This window comes from Vulpes vulpes, chromosome 4, assembly GCF_048418805.1.
Source record: "Vulpes vulpes isolate BD-2025 chromosome 4, VulVul3, whole genome shotgun sequence".
Lineage (NCBI taxonomy): Eukaryota > Metazoa > Chordata > Mammalia > Carnivora > Canidae > Vulpes > Vulpes vulpes.
Window position 1 is genome coordinate 64,508,938 of NC_132783.1, and position 17,509 is coordinate 64,526,446.

Here is a 17,509-nt window from a genome sequence, read left to right on the forward strand (position 1 = left end):
ATACCATACAAATGCAATCACCGCTGTAACGCAGTAAAACATCCCCTATCACTTCAGAGGGCTCCCGCGTGCCCTTTGCACAGTCAACCACCTCACCACCCACCCAGACAGTCCAAGCTGCCACTGATTGGACTTCTATTATCATAGCTCCATTTTTCCCCTTCCAGAATGTCCTGTGGATGGAATCAGATGGTAACCTTTTGTGCCTGGATTCTTTTGCTCAGTGTAGCTTTGGTGGTTTTATTTGTTTGTTTGAGATTTATCAATGCTGAGTGTATCAGTAGCTTATTAGTTTCTATTGCTGAGGAGTGGTATGGCACATAAGGATAGAAATTTTTTTTCATCTCCTCTTCCCCTACTAAGGGACATTTGGGTTGTTTTCTCCATGCATTGTTTCGTTCTTGCCTTTCCAACCAGATTGTGAGCTTAAGGGCAGGGATGTATCTCTCATACTCTATCCCCAGCCAGAAGCACCTTATCCAGAGCCATGTTGGATTGGATTCTCAAATGTGTTGCTTCATTGAATTATATTTGTGCATAAGATGTGGTCCCTGCCTGTTAGAGCCTTATAATCTAATTATGGAGGCAGCTACAAACATAAATCAATTATTCCAAGGCAATACATTTATCTGTTTTTTTCAGCAATATTTTAGGGAAGAGAGAGGACATGACAATGAATATCTAAAACATAGCACCAAAAGTAAAATGTGGTGTTAAAGAAATTCAGAAGAGGATCCGTGGAAATGGAGAGCACAGTAATGCCTTTTGTGGAACTATTCAGGGAAATCTTCTGGGAGGAGGAGTAACTGCACAGCCTCAGAAGGTGAGCAGACTATGGATCTACAGCACTTACTCCCTAGTTCATCAGAGGCTGTGCTGAAAATGCAAGGGTAGCAAAGGAACGATTCCCAGTGGCAGAAGGAAAGGGACTGAAGTCACAGAAGCAACACTGGACATGAGTGGAAGTGGCTGCTTGGTAGGTGTGAGCAGAGTGTGAGAAATGGAGGGAGTGACTGGGGGCTTGGAAGACAGGATAGGCTCAGAACACAGAAGGCCTTGAATGCTAATCTAGGGAACTCAGGCATAAGTCAAACACACACTACAAGCCCATCAAACACTTACATGGTGCTGCCCTTGACAAGGCAAAGCCCCCACCATCACTGAATTATTACATCAGTGATACAGGGGAAGGATTGAAGCTAAAAGACATAAGGAATTTAACAAGGTCATGCCAAAGGGGAATGTCAGAGTCAGGGTTCAGCCCTGATTTCTGGTAACTGTGGTCTTTATGCACAGCAGGGGGGAAAAGCATGTGAGGTACAAACATCCCAGAGTGTAAAGGTCAGAGAGAGCCTTTTTTTGTGCAAGTCATAGAAATAGAGTTGGGTTGTTTGTTTCTAAGGGATTGAAATGTGGTGATGTTATTACTCTCAATAATACTACATGATACTTTGAGGACTTTATATTTTTCAAGAGATCTCATATTCATTATGTCACTAGACCCTTGCCATAATCCTGACAGCTCAGCAAGTCAGGTATTGTTGTTAGTAGAATTATTACTATAATTAGTCTGGAATTTTCAGGGAAAAAAACTCAAAACCCCAAAGAGTTATGAACATTTCTGAAGAAACTTCAGATAACTAGCCAGGACTCAGATCCACATCTCTTGAATGAACTTCTACAACCTGCTATTGGAGAGCAAGGAGGAAGGATTCTACTGGATAGAAATGCCTAGAAGACCAGTGTCACCAAACCAAACCAGCTGGTCTCAAGCCCTCCCCAAACTCCTTCCCAGCACACTGTCTGCCTGCAGGTGATCTGAGAGGGGTTTAGAACAAGTCTGAGGCAGAGCTTTATTATGAACATGTGTGAGTCAGAAGTCTCTTCTGTAACAACAGAGCATCAAAGATGTGGGTTGCCATGCTTTCTGCCAGTGTAGCCATTTGCCCTTCTCCAATCCTCAGGGCCACCATCAGAGCTGGGAGGGACTCCTAAGTCATTTTGCAAGGGTGCAGGACCTGGAGCCCCAGACATGGACCGTCCCCGCACGTTGGCCTCACCTCTGCCCACTAGCTCCCCCCAGCCTAAAGCTGCTTCCTGCTCCAGTAGTGGCGAGCTCTCAGCCTGGGCAGGGTCCCAGACAAACAGAGCAGACAGGTGTGAGCTGTGAACCAGGACCTCCCTGGGAACGAAGAGGGCTTCCAGAAGGGATGGCCCTGGCGACCTCACCTATGTCGTCATCTTGCCCCAGATAAATCCTGAATAACCAGGAACCAAAGAGAATGCATCCATGACCAACCATGAAAACACGCTGCCGTCAAACAGAGCTTCTGAAGAACCATTCAGAGAGGCTTCCCATATGGGGGCGGGGGGTCCCTTTCTCAGACCCTACTGCCTCGTTTGTAATCTCCCAAAAACTTTATCTGCTTTTGTGTACACATGATCTCTGAGGCGGTTTGCTAAACAGTTTGAATGAATCATCTATTGTGACATTTATTTATTTATTTATTTATTTATTTATTTATTTATTTATGGAAGTACCTGCTTCCACCATAATCCAGAGCAACCTGACTTCCATAAGACCAATCAAGCCCACCCCCTAACACTCAATGCTCCAAATAGAAATATTGGTCTTCCTCACCTTGCATAGTCACTCTCCTCTTGAAATATACACATGTCGTGAAGGGCCTCTAGAAATAAATCTTTGCTCAAAAAAATTGTCTACACATGTATTAGTTTCTATACTCCTAAACAGCAGCCAGGCAGTCAGCAAATAACAACCGCCCCTGGTCATTGCTGGGAAGATAAAAGAGTGTCAAAACAGGGGCCAGCTGCTTGCCGGTTAAGGCTGGTCTGTCATTGCCCTGTGCCTCACAGGATGATGCTAACAGCAATATCCAGCCATAAAAACTGTCTGGTCCATTTGCTTCTGGACCAAGTTTGCATAAGTTCTAAGCCTGAAAGTCAAAGCAAAGTGAAATCTTACATACAAATGCTGACCTTTCAATTACTTGAGAAAGATGCCCTCTCTCTCCCTCTGTTTCTCTCTCTCTCTCCCTCTCTCTCCTACCCTCTCTATCTCTCTCTCTCTCATAAACACAGCAGCTTGCTTAGAGCAATCTTGAGCTGGGAGCTGTGAAGAATTGCTGTAGGTAGGAAGAAACGTTAGCTCCGGAATTCAATTAACTGTCAGCATTGCCGTTGGTGTCACAGTGAGTCACTCCCCTTCAGCAAATGGGCATGGGGGGGCTGTGAGCTTCCAAGATGAATGGTGATTGATAAGCTGCTGCAGGGCCAGGACTCTGGCTTCCGGAGTCCTTCCCTTCCCCACACACGTTTTCCGTGAACATACAATAAAGAGATAGTGGGAGAAACTGTGTGAGGACATGGGAGATGCTGTCAAGAGTTTGCTTGTAGTCTCGTCTTTCATTTGTGAGATTCACGGGCTTGGAAGCTGCTGAAGAGCAGGGACCCTGCTTTATATTTCTTGTCTTTCAGTTCACATCCAGATTCATGTATAAGGGGAGAAGAAAAAAATGCTACCGTTGTTATCGGCCCCTTCTGATGAGGAAGAAACTTGCCCAGAGGAGCTAGGGCTCAGTCCCAGAAAGAACGCTGAGTGCACTTGAGAACCACTGGCTCTGCTGCCCCTCGAAGGGCAGTCATCCCATTTTTCTATCTACTGTGAGAAGTAAAGTGTGGGCCTGAGAAAGGCAAAGGTATGTTTTCCTGTTATATAGAATAGTGTGCATACAATCTACATACAATCTACAGGGGTTTGTACAACACATGATAGGGAAAACATGACTGATTTTTTTTCCCCTTGGTCATTCAGGGAATCAGGCTACGGCAGATTGGTTTTTGTTTTTGGTGTAAGTTTCCCCCAGCGCCCCCATTTATCTTCCAGAGTCTTTTGGCCCTCGTTTCACTTTTGTATTTGCAGGTACAATCTGTGACACAATTGAAAAGAAAAGAAATATTTTAGTGAAGAAGGATAGAAAATTTCACCCCCACCCCAAAAGTTGAACATAAAATTCCTCAAGAACTGATGATGAACGTTAAGACATAAGAGTAAAAATCCAATGTGAATTTGTCCACAACGCTTAGAAGGAACATGTTGGAAAAGCCAAGTGTGTGAGTACCAAGCCAGCATGGCCAACGGGCAGACACACAACATTCAAAGGGCAAAAAGGATGAAATCAGATACTCTGAACACATGGGAAATAGCAGCTGCAAAAGCTTTGGCTCTCTTAATCACACATTTTATAAACTTCAGGTAGAGAAGAAACAACAGTACGAAGAATGACCCCCGTGTGGCATCCTAGGACAAATTCGAATGTGAATATTACTGCTCGAAGCCACGGGAGTTTGAGGTTGGGTCCACTTTTTGTTGGAGCTTCTCTGTTTATCACAGATCACTTGTTTTTGCTTTCTTTGCTTTTGTCTTTTCTCTCTGTCCCTGTTTCCCTAAAAAACCAAACATACTTGCTCTCCCAGCTTCACAAAGAGAAACCGATTCCAAGAGGAAATCACTTCACAGCAAGTGAGCCCTGGGAAGAATTCAAGACTGAGGAGCCCTTGTAATGAGATTAAGGGAAAAATGCTTTTGTGCAACCAACTCAGACCCGTCCTCAGTACGTGAAAGGAGCCAAAACAAACACGGGCATTGTTTTGGGAAGGAAAAGGTTAACAAGCTATGAAAACAAAATTAGAGATATTTTCAAAGCATGACCCTCAGCAGAATGAGTAGAATGTGGTCTGCCAGTGCAGCAGCGCTTCCCTCCCCCTGACATTTATCCTGCAGCTGGGGGTTGGGGGGGGACGAGGGGAAGCAGCCTCCACTTGTGATGTTCCCAGCAGATGACGCGGGAACAGCACTCTGCATGACGGCAGCGCGACTCCTTTGGGCAGAGGCACAAAAGCCTGATTCCAGGAGAAAAAGACGCCTCACTCCTTGGCCCCCTTCTTAGAAATGAGCTTAGAAAACATTCTTTGTAGATCATGTCGAGCTTGGAGCACATGCTCTCATCTGCCCTCTGGTCTGCAAATGGAAAAATTCTGAGCTTGTTTCCAGACTTTGTGGTCTCATAATGACCCCAGGACAAGACCTGTGCCTCAGTTTCCCCACCCAATTGGTTGATGTTTATTGGGCACCCACTGTGCACAAGGCTGAGGGCCTTCTGCTATGGATATAAAACTGAAGGGCCTCATCCTTGTATTTATGGGGCTCACAGACTGGGGAGGATAGGGGCATGCAAACAGTTATCACTGTAGTATGGAAAGCCTGGATACATAATGTTTCTCAAATGGAAGAGTTTTCATTGGCTTCCAAATCTAGCAGTAATGGGGATAATGTAAGTGGACATTTGATAGTCAGGGAGAATGGTGTGTGTGTGGGGGGGTGGTCTGGCACCCATCGCCCTCTGTTGGTAGTGTACCCTGGTTCTTTGGAGCCTGCAAACCCCCTTCCATATTCTAAGTTGGCTCATAGTGACAGAGGCTGTCACCCTTGTGTACAGTGGAGCTAGTGCAGTGATGTGTACGGAAGGGTGGCCAAGACGAACTACTAGGGGTGGTTCCTTGTCCCTCTTCATCCAAAAACCATTGCCAGTGACCACAGAGGCCCAGGCATTCTTTAACTCAATGCATCCAGACCCCCTTAGTCACTAATCCTGCTGGTGATAACGATGAGAGGTTTTATAAACGGAATCCAGAGCCCAGGAGAAAAACAGATGAGAATGTCAATATGTCTACAGCAGGTTCCATGACAAGGCACCCAGTTCTCTCCAGGAAGACTTAAAATCTTGCTTATCACACTGAGGTCTCAGCTCTGCCTTGCCGAGAGGTATTTCATATGAACTTTCTGAATGCTGTGCAGACTGAGATAGTGCTGCCGATTCTCAATTATTGGTGATTACTGTATACTCGTGACATCACAGTCTTGGCTGGTAACTTCCCAAGATCTGAATTGATGAATTTCTTTTGCACACATCAAAAAGTAGAGATATCGGGATCCCTGGGTGGCGCAGCGGTTTGGCGCCTGCCTTTGGCCCAGGGAGCGGTCCTGGAGACCCGGGATCGAATCCCACGTCAGGCTCCCAGTGCATGGAGCCTGCTTCTCCCTCTGCCTGTGTCTCTGCCTCTCTCTCTCTCTGTGACTATCACAAATAAATTAAAAAAAAAAAGTAGAGATATCAAAAAGGTACATGCGACCGTGAGGGCTTCAAATGGTAAGGCACCACAGGTGGTGACTTCTCTAAAGCAGGAGCTCCAACCCTTGGGTGACAGCTCTGTCCTTTTTCTGAGACTTGTAGCAATCAGTCGAGAAATTTGGAGACACGTTAAAGCACATTTGGTGTGGAGCCAAATTTTGGTGTAAAGCAAATTTGGTGTGGAGTGATGACCCTTCCCATTGTTTCTTGATTCAGAGAAAGATCCACCAATGAGTACCTGTTGGCCCACTGGTTACCTTCAGGTTAACAACTGGGTCCCAAGAGTTTTGTTGACTCAATGTAGAGCTAGTCAGGCTTTTCATTTCCAGGGCTATCTGTGAAATTTGAATTCTCTGTTCAGATAAAAGTACTTATTTCAAATGCATTGTATGTTCCTTCTTGGACATAAGGTTTCTTTAAGTATAGTCAGCCAGCTCTTGATCACCTGGAACAGAAATGACTAATCCTAGACCAGCTTCCTCTTCTGCTTCTGGGTGACTTCCTTTTTTGCTGCCCACCCAGGTCAGGAATTTCTATTGTACTGAATACTATGGCACTTAATCCATGAAGTGCTTTATGTAAAATAAGAAGTTTTGATATCATTTTTTTTGTTCCCCTGGTGAATGAAGCTTACACCTGAAATCTTAAAAGTCATACTTATTTATAGATATTCTAAAAATTTTCCCATATTCAAAATATACCCAAAGGCCTTCTGGACATCTCTGCTAAGTGAATAGACATCTTCAACTCAACTTGTCTAAAACTGTTTTCCTCACTGCCCCCTTTGCCCCTCCCGCCCACACCCGCTCCACCCACAGCTTTCTTAACTCCCTGGTGGGAACATCCTCCTTCAAGCTGTTCAAGCCCCAAAACTTCAGGTCATACTGACTTCTCTCGTTTTCGTATCCCCTACATCTAAACTGTCAGAAAATCCTCCTTCCTCAAAATATATCCAGAAACTGACCATTGCTCATCAGCTCCATGAACCATCACCTTGGCCCAACACCATGTCACCCTGGGTCCTAGTAGTGACCTCTAGTAGGTGTTCTTGCTTCTGTCCTTGACACCAACACTGTACTCCCAACATGCCAGCCAATGATCCTTTGAAAACGTAAGGCAGGTAGCACTACACCTGCTCAGAACAGATAGGGCCTTTGTCCTATCGTTTTTTTTCTGTCTGCTGCACACTTGCCCAGATAGTGCTGTGGCTAAGTCCCTCCCCGAGCTCTGGCTCTGATCTCACCTGCTGGTTGGGCCCTCCCAGGCTTATTGAACGTGCCTGCATCACCGGCCTCATCTGTCTCCTGGGCAATCTTCTCTCACTCTGGTTTAGGGGATTTTTTTTTTCTTTTTTTCCCCATAGCACTCCCCCTCACATCCCATGAGGGCCAGAATCTGTATTTACTGATGTACCCCTAGCATCCGGAGCAGTATCTGCTATGGTAGGTATTCAACAAATATTGGTCGAACCATTTGATGACTCAGGGAGTCAGTGCTCAGTGTTGAAAAGAGCACGGGTTTTCAACCACATGGACCAGGTTGAAGTCCTGCCACTTACTAGCTGTGGGACCTTGAGCAAATCGCTTTAACTTTCGAGCCAGTTATATAAAGTCCTGACTATAAAGCATCTAAGATAGTGCCTGATAACTATAAAAAACAGTAAATGACGCTTGGTGGAATTGTTATTACTGTTGTATATGCCCATACCTGCTATAACATGGCAATAATCTCGAAGGATATTTCACTAAAGCCTACCTTCCCAAGTCGGACCATAAACTAAGGACTCAGTGAATGGTCTCTGGCACCTGCCATGCTTCCCTCTTGCCCATCCCTGTTGCTCCTCTGTTTAGTAAGAGGGAGGTGGTGAGAAGGTATGTAATCGCTATGCCAATAATTTTCTCAGCAACACTGAGCTCCAACCCCACAACTTAAACTGCAGTGCTGAGAGCAGATCAGTGGCTGGCAGACAGAGTCAGGCTCCTTCTCCTTCTCTTCCCTCCTCCACCTGGTTCCAACTGGCTTCTTCATCATCATTATATTCCAAAGAGGCAGCAAGGGGCAGCAGAATAGTGTGGCTTTCAGAGTCAGACACAATGGGGGTCCAATCTCAGCTCTGCTACTTGTTCACTTTTCCCATCTGTAAAGTGAAGATGATAAGACTCTCTTCAATGGGGTTTATATGAGAATCAAATGAATAGCAAGGCACCTTATACCCATTGGGCGCTCAATACATCGTAGAAAGACCTGGTGACATGATAGGTCAATCCCATCCATGAGATAGCTGGCACTTTTTGCATTTTTGAGAAGGGACTTGCTTAGTAATTGAAAGGTCCTCTCCTGCAGAAAGTGGAGGTATTCCAGAAAAAATTGAACAAGCACTGTTGGTTGACCAGCTCTCCCTTAGGCCTCTTCATATCTGAAATCTGTGACTGCAGTGATGTTGCCCTCCTCTCGTTGCCACTTGCCAAGCCCACTGCCCCCCACCGACTAGTCACCTGATTGGGCTCTTGGCATTGCAGAAACAGAGCTCTGCCTTCTCATGACTTGTCACACTCTGGAGTAGTCACTGTAGGACAAAGTCACAGAACAAAGATGTGCTCTGAGAACTCATACCAGGTACAAATGTGATAGACCCAGGAAATTTAGTAAATCCATAGTATAGATGCAAGGTTGAATACAGCAATATTGAAAATGCAAGTATAATAAAGCATGTTTGGAGGAAACATCCAACAGCCTCCTGGTTTATTTAGGGAAGACAGGCTTGAAGAGGCACTCTGAATGATGGAAGGGTGTAAGTATGGAAAAGAAGATGGGGAAGATCTAAGAGCTCTGGGCATGCTTCATGACAGCTGAATATGCAGGGGTAGGACCAGGGGGAGGGGTAAAAAAATGCATCTGCACACACACCAAAAAAACGCTTCCAGAAATACAGAAAGCCTAGGCCCAAACTCACACTGCTGTTTTCGTGAAATTTCCCTGTGATTCTTTGCACCCCCTCCCAAAGTGGTCCATAACCAGAGTGTGTTGCCATGGCAACAAGCTCAGTAGGGGAGCCACTCAGCATTACCCAGTAATTCACATCTGTGCCTGCTTCTCTCCCTCCCTCTCCTCTCCTCTCTCCCCTCTCTTTTTATCTGTAAGTGGAAAGCAGCTCATGAGTGACGCCACCCTGAAGCTGATGGTTCTGGAAGAAGCGAACAAGAGGCTTTCTTTTGGGAGGATATCCCCCCCTCCTGCAAAGTTCCTTTCTCTCTCCGTTGGTTGTACTCCCTCACCCAGGGGTGGAAGGAGCTGCCTCAGAGGGGCAGGTAGATCCTCCTCTGGGGAAGGCTGGGAACCCACCACAGCATCTGACCTTTGCTGCAAGAAAAGCTCTTCTTTAAAGGCTAAGGAACTAGGAACTAGGGAATTTGCCTGCGGGCTTTTACAAGCTCCCTTGACTTCCCTTGGGGTCAGGCAGGCAGAAGGGGGCCAGGTGAGGTGAGATGTAACACTTCCAGCCCCAACTGCTGAGTCTGAGTGCCCGCAGCCTTCCCTTTACCCCGCTGCTTTCTTGTCTTCTCTCTAGTCTGGTTCTCTTTCTTTCCTTCCTTGTTTCTAAATGCTCTTCCTCCCTTCCCAACCCAGGCCCAAAGCAATGGGTGATGAAATAGGCTGGGTCAAGGATGGGGCTCATTCAAGGTTGACTCAGGGAGGGCCCAGTGGAGAAGCACCGGTTCTATCCCTTCGCTCCCACCTCCTGCTCTGTTTTTGCTGAGTTCTGTGAAGTTACAAACAATGGTTTGGGGTCAGTCCAACTCACCTCCTCTCTACCATTTTCCTTCCCCTAAGATTAACTACCCATGCCTCTGGTCTGTGCCTTACAGAGCATGAGAAAGGCATTCAGCAGCTCTGAAAGAGTTGGTCCCTACAGAAAAAGTTATTCGTAAATGCCACCAAAATCTGAATATGACGAGGTTATTATTGTGATGGCATGTTTTTTAGGAGACTCATTTGCTGGGGTAGCCTAGGGCTTGGATGATTTCATCTCTGTGTCGCTTTGCCTTGCCTGCTCTTGCTTTCTAAAATAGCGTCTCTCTTTATTTCTTAAATAAGCTGTCTATTCATATGATCACGATTTAAAATATTTCAAAGAATTTATTATGAACAGTCTCCCTCCCACTCCTCTGCCCCACACAGCCATTCCCCTTCTGAGAGCCAACCAATATCATTAGTTCCTATCGGGGACATTTCAAGTGTGCATAAGCAAAACACATGTGTGTTTTTTCTTTTCTTTTTCCTTTTAATATTAAGTCTTAAAAATCAGGGTTTCAGGGTTTAGAAGATCCCACCCAATGAATATCCCCTGACTTGTTTTGTATCCAGCTTATTTTATTAATGAAGTCTATGCTTTATTCAAGTATCTGTGTAGGGATCAAATAAGTAAGTTCTTGGGTGATCACAGGCTTCTTCTTCTTCTTCTTTTGATTTTAAGAATCACCTTCCTTCCCTGTCAATTCCCAGAATGACAGAGAAGGGACACAGAGAGCCAGGTTGTGTTTGTTCCTCGCTGCCTGGCAAGGAGCAGGTGCTCATAGTGTTTGCCAGGTGAAGATGGCAGGAGAGGGGAAGAAGGCCATCACAGGCCTAGAGCCCACTCCTTTGGAGAATTGGGATCTGCCTGACAAACTCCAGTGGTGGAGAGAGTGCTGGCTGCCTTTCTCAGGGGAGCGGGGGTGCTCTGCTGCCTCTTGTCCTCCTTCAAGAAGGAGAAAACCTACCGTCTCCAGGCAGCGTTGGGGATGGGGGTGGGAAGGAAGGAGAGAATCGACCAGACTGCTTATTTGACTTTAACCGACTCCATCCGTATTTCAGTCAAAGCTGCTCAAAATGGCTCTTGTGGGCAGACAGGGCCTGAGTCAGCCAGTCAATAACACTCATCGAGTGTTCCCTCGGTACAGAGCCCAGAGGCCAGAGCCCAGTGCTGTGGAACGGGAAACCAGAGGTGTGCAGTTCAGGTCTTGTCCGAGTTATTGAGAATCGGAGGAAAACAGAGAGATGACAGATGCGCCCGAGAAGGACTCGGGGGCCCATTAGCATGCACACAGAAACCGGGACAGATGAACACGCAGGACCCTTCTCTTGGCTCAATTTCTGAGAAGGGAGCAAAGACTCTCAGTTGCCCACCCACCTGCCCAGGCCACAGGGGTCACCATCTGCTGGAGCAGTGCTCCGGGACCCAGGCTTTGCAGACAGGGACCTGGGTTGGGATGTCCCTCCGCACTGCTGGATGTGCTGCCTTGGTGTGCTTCTAGGGCAGTCCGAACCTATTTCCTTATTTGTGATGTGGGGACTACCCCCATGCCTTACAACTGAGGTGATATCAGAAAATGCAAAATGTTTTCTGGGAGCAAGCACAGGGTGGGCACTCAGTGATTGGCAATATTTATTACTATTCTTACAATCATTCTAGAATCTCCCCCTCTGGAAATCTGTATGAAAGGGTTTCAGGCTTCTATTGCCCCCTCTCTGGCTGGCGAATCTTTTCCCTTTTTCCTGTCTTACCTCTGAGCCTAGTCCACTGGCCCTCAGCCCCTTCAGGGCTGCCCAGCAGTGAGGCCAGGACTGGGTGAGATCCATCCTCAGGGACGGTGACCAGTGTTGGTGCTGCTGGGCCAAGTCAAACAAGAGGATCCTTGCTGCATGTTCTGTCCCTGGAGCCACTGGGCTGAGGGAGAAAGCCAGGATGAGAAGCCAGAAGATGGAGCCAAAGGTTAGATGCCAGAACGCAGCCAGACTCTGTATGGGGAGCTGGACAGGCCAGTGGCAGGTAGGATTGGGAAGCCAAGAAATAACCTTGTGGTGCATGCTATGCTGGGTCAAGTGAGAGAAGCTTCTGGCAAGGTGTATCTTTTCTGTGAGGCCATTTAAAGCCAGAAATGACATAGAGGTCTTCTTTAGTTGGATTTAATCAAGTTCTGCGGTGGGAGAGCTCAGGAGGATGGCACATGGGGGAGGGCACCACCTGGATCAGTTGACCAGAATCCCAGCATGCCATACCCAGAACAGATTGGAACATTGCCACAGGTTGTGCTAGAGCCCCTGTGGTAGTAACAGCCCAGTAGAGGCCACTGTCAGAGCTCTCTCTCTTGCTGGGACCTAGAACATACCTCTGAACCAGGCTTCCTGCCTCCTCTTGGCCTCCCCCACCCCCACATCTTCTTCACACAACCACCAAAGTGATGGCAAAACCTTATAGACCAAACCCATTACAGCCCTTGAGGCCCTCTAATCCAACGATTGGTTTTAGTCCTCTCCAGAATGTATATTGGAAGTCCTGCAGGCTCCCTACCTTCCTCCCAAGTCACCTTTGCTCTGTTTTACAGACAGTAGACTCATTCCTGCCCTGAGGCCTTGACCCAGCAGCTCCCTTCTCTAGGAATGCTGCTCCCCAGATCTTGCAGAGCTGGCTCCCTCCTCCATCCAGAACTAAAGGTCATCTCTCCAGAGGCCTTTGCTGCCTGCCCAGGTGTTTTTTCATCCTGCTTTAGTCCTCTGAAGAGTGGTTATCACTGTGTGCTATTTCTCAGTTTATGTGTGGCTGTTTATCTGTTCCTGGTCTCCACCGGCTAGTCTGGGAACTCCCTGGGAGTGGGCACTTTGTGATCTCTGCTCTCTCTCTCCAAGTCAAGAGAAGGGCCAGGTGGAGGCCTGTCAAGTGGAGGATGCCTCCCCATTTGAGAACTGTGGGTTGGGTTCCCAGGGAGATTATCCTTGGTGGCTTGGAGTTGGGATAGGATTGCATCCTCCATATCCAGTGAAATACCTGAGGGCACATTTGAAAATACCAGATTTCCACAAGGGGACCTGGAGATGGAAGAAGCTGCCTAGAAGATTAGGAACTTCCAGAAAGATGCAGGAACCCAGCAAGTAGGGACGAGCCAGGGTGGAGAGGACAGCACTGTGACAGAACTGCTCCCAACAAGGCCCCTGTCTTCCCTGCTCACCAGCAGCACAGGGCTGGAGGGCTGGTGGCTCAGAGTCCCCCCCGTCCCAATACCCACTGCCATCTTAAGAGTCATGTCAAGAATGCTTTTCTATTTAAACTTTGAAATTAGGGGCACCTGGGTGGCTCAGTGTTCGAGCGGCTGCCTTTGGCTCAGGTCATGATCCCAGGGTCCTGGGATACAGTCCATTGTTAGGCTCTGCGTGGAGAGCCTGCTTCTCCCTCTGCCTGTGTCTCTGTCTCTCTCTGTGTGTCTCTCACAAATAAATAAATAAAATCCTTAAAAAATAAATAAATAAAATAAGATAAAATTTGAAATTACCGTTGACAATACTATTCTTCAAACTTTGTGATTGTTGCCTCTAGGGACCAGCTGGGTATCTAAATAGTTTTGGGGAGTTCTAATGAATCATGACGATGTGACTATATACAAACAGGCCTGTTCTTGCATTTACTCACAAGTGATGATGCCAGAAAGAACTGTGTGTGGATTTTCATTATTTGTCACAAGTTAAGGCCGCAGGCCTGGGTCACTGTAAAACATGACTCAGCGCTGGAAACAGGGTACTAGTTTTTCCCGAGTCACTCTTGTTCCTTTCCTTTTTTCCCTGCCCCTGCTGGCCTCACTGCATTCCTTTCTGATAGTGAAAGACTCAGATCAGTGAGGGCATCAGAGGATTTGCCTGGCAGGGTCTTTTTGTCTTCAGCATGATCAGTAGTTAGAGCTGGGTCTCGTGAAACCGCTGGATACCTTGATTTTTCCTGGTGGCTCCTTTTGTTTTCTCTTTGGGTTTCTGGTGGCTTGGTTTTGAAATCAGGGGCAGTGTGCATGGAGAATGTGCCCTGCTTTCCACTGAGCTCCTAGCTCTGACAGCGTTTTGGAAATTGTAAAGTGCACACGTGGTAAGGAATGCTGCTGCTGGTGGATCCTTCCTCCCAGAGGCTGACGGATCCCGTGCTAGTCCATTGCCTCTCTCGTGATAAAGATGCTGGGCTTTCCTGACCATCTACTCCAGGGACTGCGTACGTCCAGGAGAGGCCAGGCTGGGGCTTCCCCTGCCCTTGCTGTTCCCTGCAAGGCACAGCAAACAAAGAAGGCTGCCCTGGAGGGAAGACACACCCCTAAGTGTCTCTCTGATCAGTGAGTCCTCGGCTCGAAAGCCCACACTGTCTGGTGCACAGGTGGCCACAATGCAGGATGGGCTTCCCTACCTTTAGGTTGGATCCGGTTCCCAGAGTTCACTTAGTCAACCCACTGATTTCCATCAGTAGCCCCTAGTATAGCCTCAAATATAGCTATAGCTTCTTCCCTGGGAGTCGGGCCCAGTATCTCTGGGTTTGGATGTGCCATGGAGTTTCTTTCCTCACCCCCTCTACAGCCTTGGAGAAGCTGAGCCTCAGGATGGCAGAGTCTGTCCTTGCTGTCAAGCAGAGCAGGGTTGCCATGGACTGTTGTGCAGGGGAGCATGCAGTAAATGTCTCTGGGGGCCCTTGGCAAGGAACACGTTCCTGCTCAACTGTACCTGGTGAGTCTAGGCAGAACTCCTCACCGGGAGGCAAGGCACCATCCTAATCACAGGTCATACTCACAGATCAGAATTTTCCCAGAGAATCAAAGATGCTGTCTCCATCACTTTCCTGACCCCTACTCGATTGTACTGTCCCTAAGGTCACATTTCCCTCCAGGTGACTTTGCACATAGGCAATGTTCAATAAATGTGCGCAAGGTTCAAAATCCCTGCAGCCAAAGCCAGCCTATGACTTCTGCTGGAAGCATTTCGTGGACCTCACCTAAACTCCAACAGCTACAACATAGAAGTTAAGGTGATTTGTGACTTGGGGGAATAGGAGCCCGGCCCAGCGTCGCCCATCCTAATCTTCGGGATGGTGTTTTTAGAGCAGGCAGGGGAGAGAGGGGATGCTCAGGGTTGAATAGACTGCTTTTATTCATTTTGCTCGGTACTTCCTGCAGTTTTATGTTATCTCACGCAGTTGTGGGGAGATGTAGGTGATACACACGTCTACCTTTTCCTGATTACATACAGTATCACTTGGCTAAAAACCTACACGGACCACTAGGATACATTCTGACTGAACATTAGAGACTTTTCTAATTATCTTTAAAAACAAAAAAACCCAAACCAGTCCCTCCCCTGCCATTGCACATAAAATGGTATAAGTGTACAGGTTGCTGCAATAAAACTCCCAGTTAGGCGAGTTAAATACTCCAGATTTGGACCATGACTAAACAGCACAAGCGGATGGGTCACTTTCTGGTCTGCTAGCAAGGCTTCACCTCCATGGGATGGTGGACGGCGGGCTGGGTGAGCCGCTGGATTGCCGCTGCCCGGAGGCAGGGGGTAGGGGGTTGGGGATGCACGGTGGCCCTGAGACTACCTGATTTTCAGCTGCCTTTAAGGCTAAGCTTGATCGTCTGAGAAGCTATCCTGAAGTTCCAGAGTCCAGATAGCGCATCTAAGCCCAGTGCCTCTCAGAGCCTCACCCCTTCTCTTAATGTTCAGTCTTCCAAGAAGAGATTTTTGGGACTTCCAACAAGGCGCTGGGTCCTGCCAGTTTCTCCAAGGACCCAGGGGAAAACAGAAATGCACCCTGGGCCCTCAAAGAGCTCACACCGTGGCTGAAAAAGCAAGATGTGCCCAGAGGCTGCCCGTCACAGCACCAGCATTTAGGGAACCCATCATAGGGACTTTTGCACCTGGATCAGATCTCCAGACACGTGTAGGACCCACGGAGACGGAGCCCTCAGTCTAGGTGTACAGACTCCGAGAATCCAGCTCATTCACTGGCAGAGTTAATAAGTGCTTTCCTTCCCCAAAATGCTGACGGCTTCTGTGATCTGCCCTACTCATTTGGCACCGCTGTGCATTGCCACGGGCGATTGTTAAGCTTCTGCCCAGTAGCTCTCCCTTGATGGTGGAATCATCAAATGCTTTGGAGACGTCATCTACCAAAGTGCAGAAGCTGAGACAACCAGAGACATAGGAGATTTGCAAAGGGCCACCAGGCTCCCGGTTCATGCAGGGCCTTGAGAAGCCAGCCCTAGGCTGGAGGGAAAAGCACACAAGCCCTAGAGCTAAGCCTGCAGGCCCCACACCTGAGGGAGGATCACTTAGTGGCCAGGTCACCTCTAGAGATCTGCAGCCTCTCTCTGCAGACAAGTGAGGGAAACATCCCTTTCCCCCCCTTCCGGTCCTATCCCATGTTTATCACAGACAGGCGGATGGAAGCGCAGTGTGTGACGTCAGCCCAGATTTATGCACCAGGACTCACTCTGTGGCCCGAAAGAACATTCCTAGTTTTAACAGATGCCTTCTTGCGTAAATATAAAAGGACCAGGAAGCAGCCTAAGAATCTGTGCCCAGCCTGTGGTCACATGAGATATTTCCCCTGGCATTCTGGATTGGCTTCCTTGGGAAATGAGCCAGGTGGTGTCTTCCATGGCTTTTCATTGGGACCTACCTCCGTGGTGGTCTTCAGGGCCAGCAGGAGGCCCACAGAGACTTGAGCCCTGGGTGCAGTCCTGCTACTCAGTCCCCATCTGAGAGGGCAGAATGACAGCAGCTATCCCCACGGCCTGCTGGGATGTGGGGACGGCCTTACACACAGGCTAAGTGTGCGTGCATGCGGCCTTACACACAGAGGTGGCGCAGCTCTTCTCTCCATCTTGCAGTGGGAGGTTTGGTGGCACTAGTAGCAAGCTGCAGAGATTAGAAAAATGACCCTGTTGGCGAACGCCAGAAGTGTCTAGGTGGCACAGTTTTAAATAGGACTACCCAAAGATTCAGTTATGCGTGTGTCAGCTGATCCACCTTGTGACCATTTGTACCAGGAAGAGACATGATTTAGTACAGCGTATTACGAACATTCAAATGTTCGGGCAAACCCTTGAGTCTCTTCTCAAAATCCTCAAAACCAGTTTGGTAAATGGCAGTTCTCCTAATCCCCTCCTGCTAGAAGCAGTCAGGGCAGGCTTCTTAAGACACAGCTAATTCTGCAAGCTCCAAAACATCAATTTGGGGATGGATACTCCAAGTATCTCCCCCGACCTGATGGGTCTTCAAACTCACCAAACCCATCTGGGTGGAGTCCTGAAGACATTTTTAGGCAAATGGCCCCAGTCTTTCCCTCCCCAGGCAAACAACCCGTCCTGAACCCCTGGAGCTTAGGATGCTCAGACTCCAGGGCGAGTTTGCAGGAAAGGAAGGTGAGACGGGGTGTGCGCCTGGTGGTGTGGGGAGCTGGGGCTGGCAGTGCCTTACCACGGCTCTCTTTATTGCCCCTCTCTGGTTCC

General features: G+C 47.9%; 1 long non-coding RNA gene across 1 annotated transcript; it reads right to left on the bottom strand.

Moving 5' to 3' along the window:
* Nucleotides 1–2,556: 2,556 nt before the first annotated feature.
* On the bottom strand, nucleotides 2,557–17,217 carry LOC140598607 (uncharacterized). The gene is made up of 3 exons (XR_012001068.1): nucleotides 16,678–17,217; nucleotides 11,757–11,919; nucleotides 2,557–3,950 (listed from the first exon to the last, which is right to left on the bottom strand). It is a non-coding gene; the product is annotated as an uncharacterized lncRNA (long non-coding RNA).
* Between the last annotated feature and the right edge of the window lie 292 nt (nucleotides 17,218–17,509).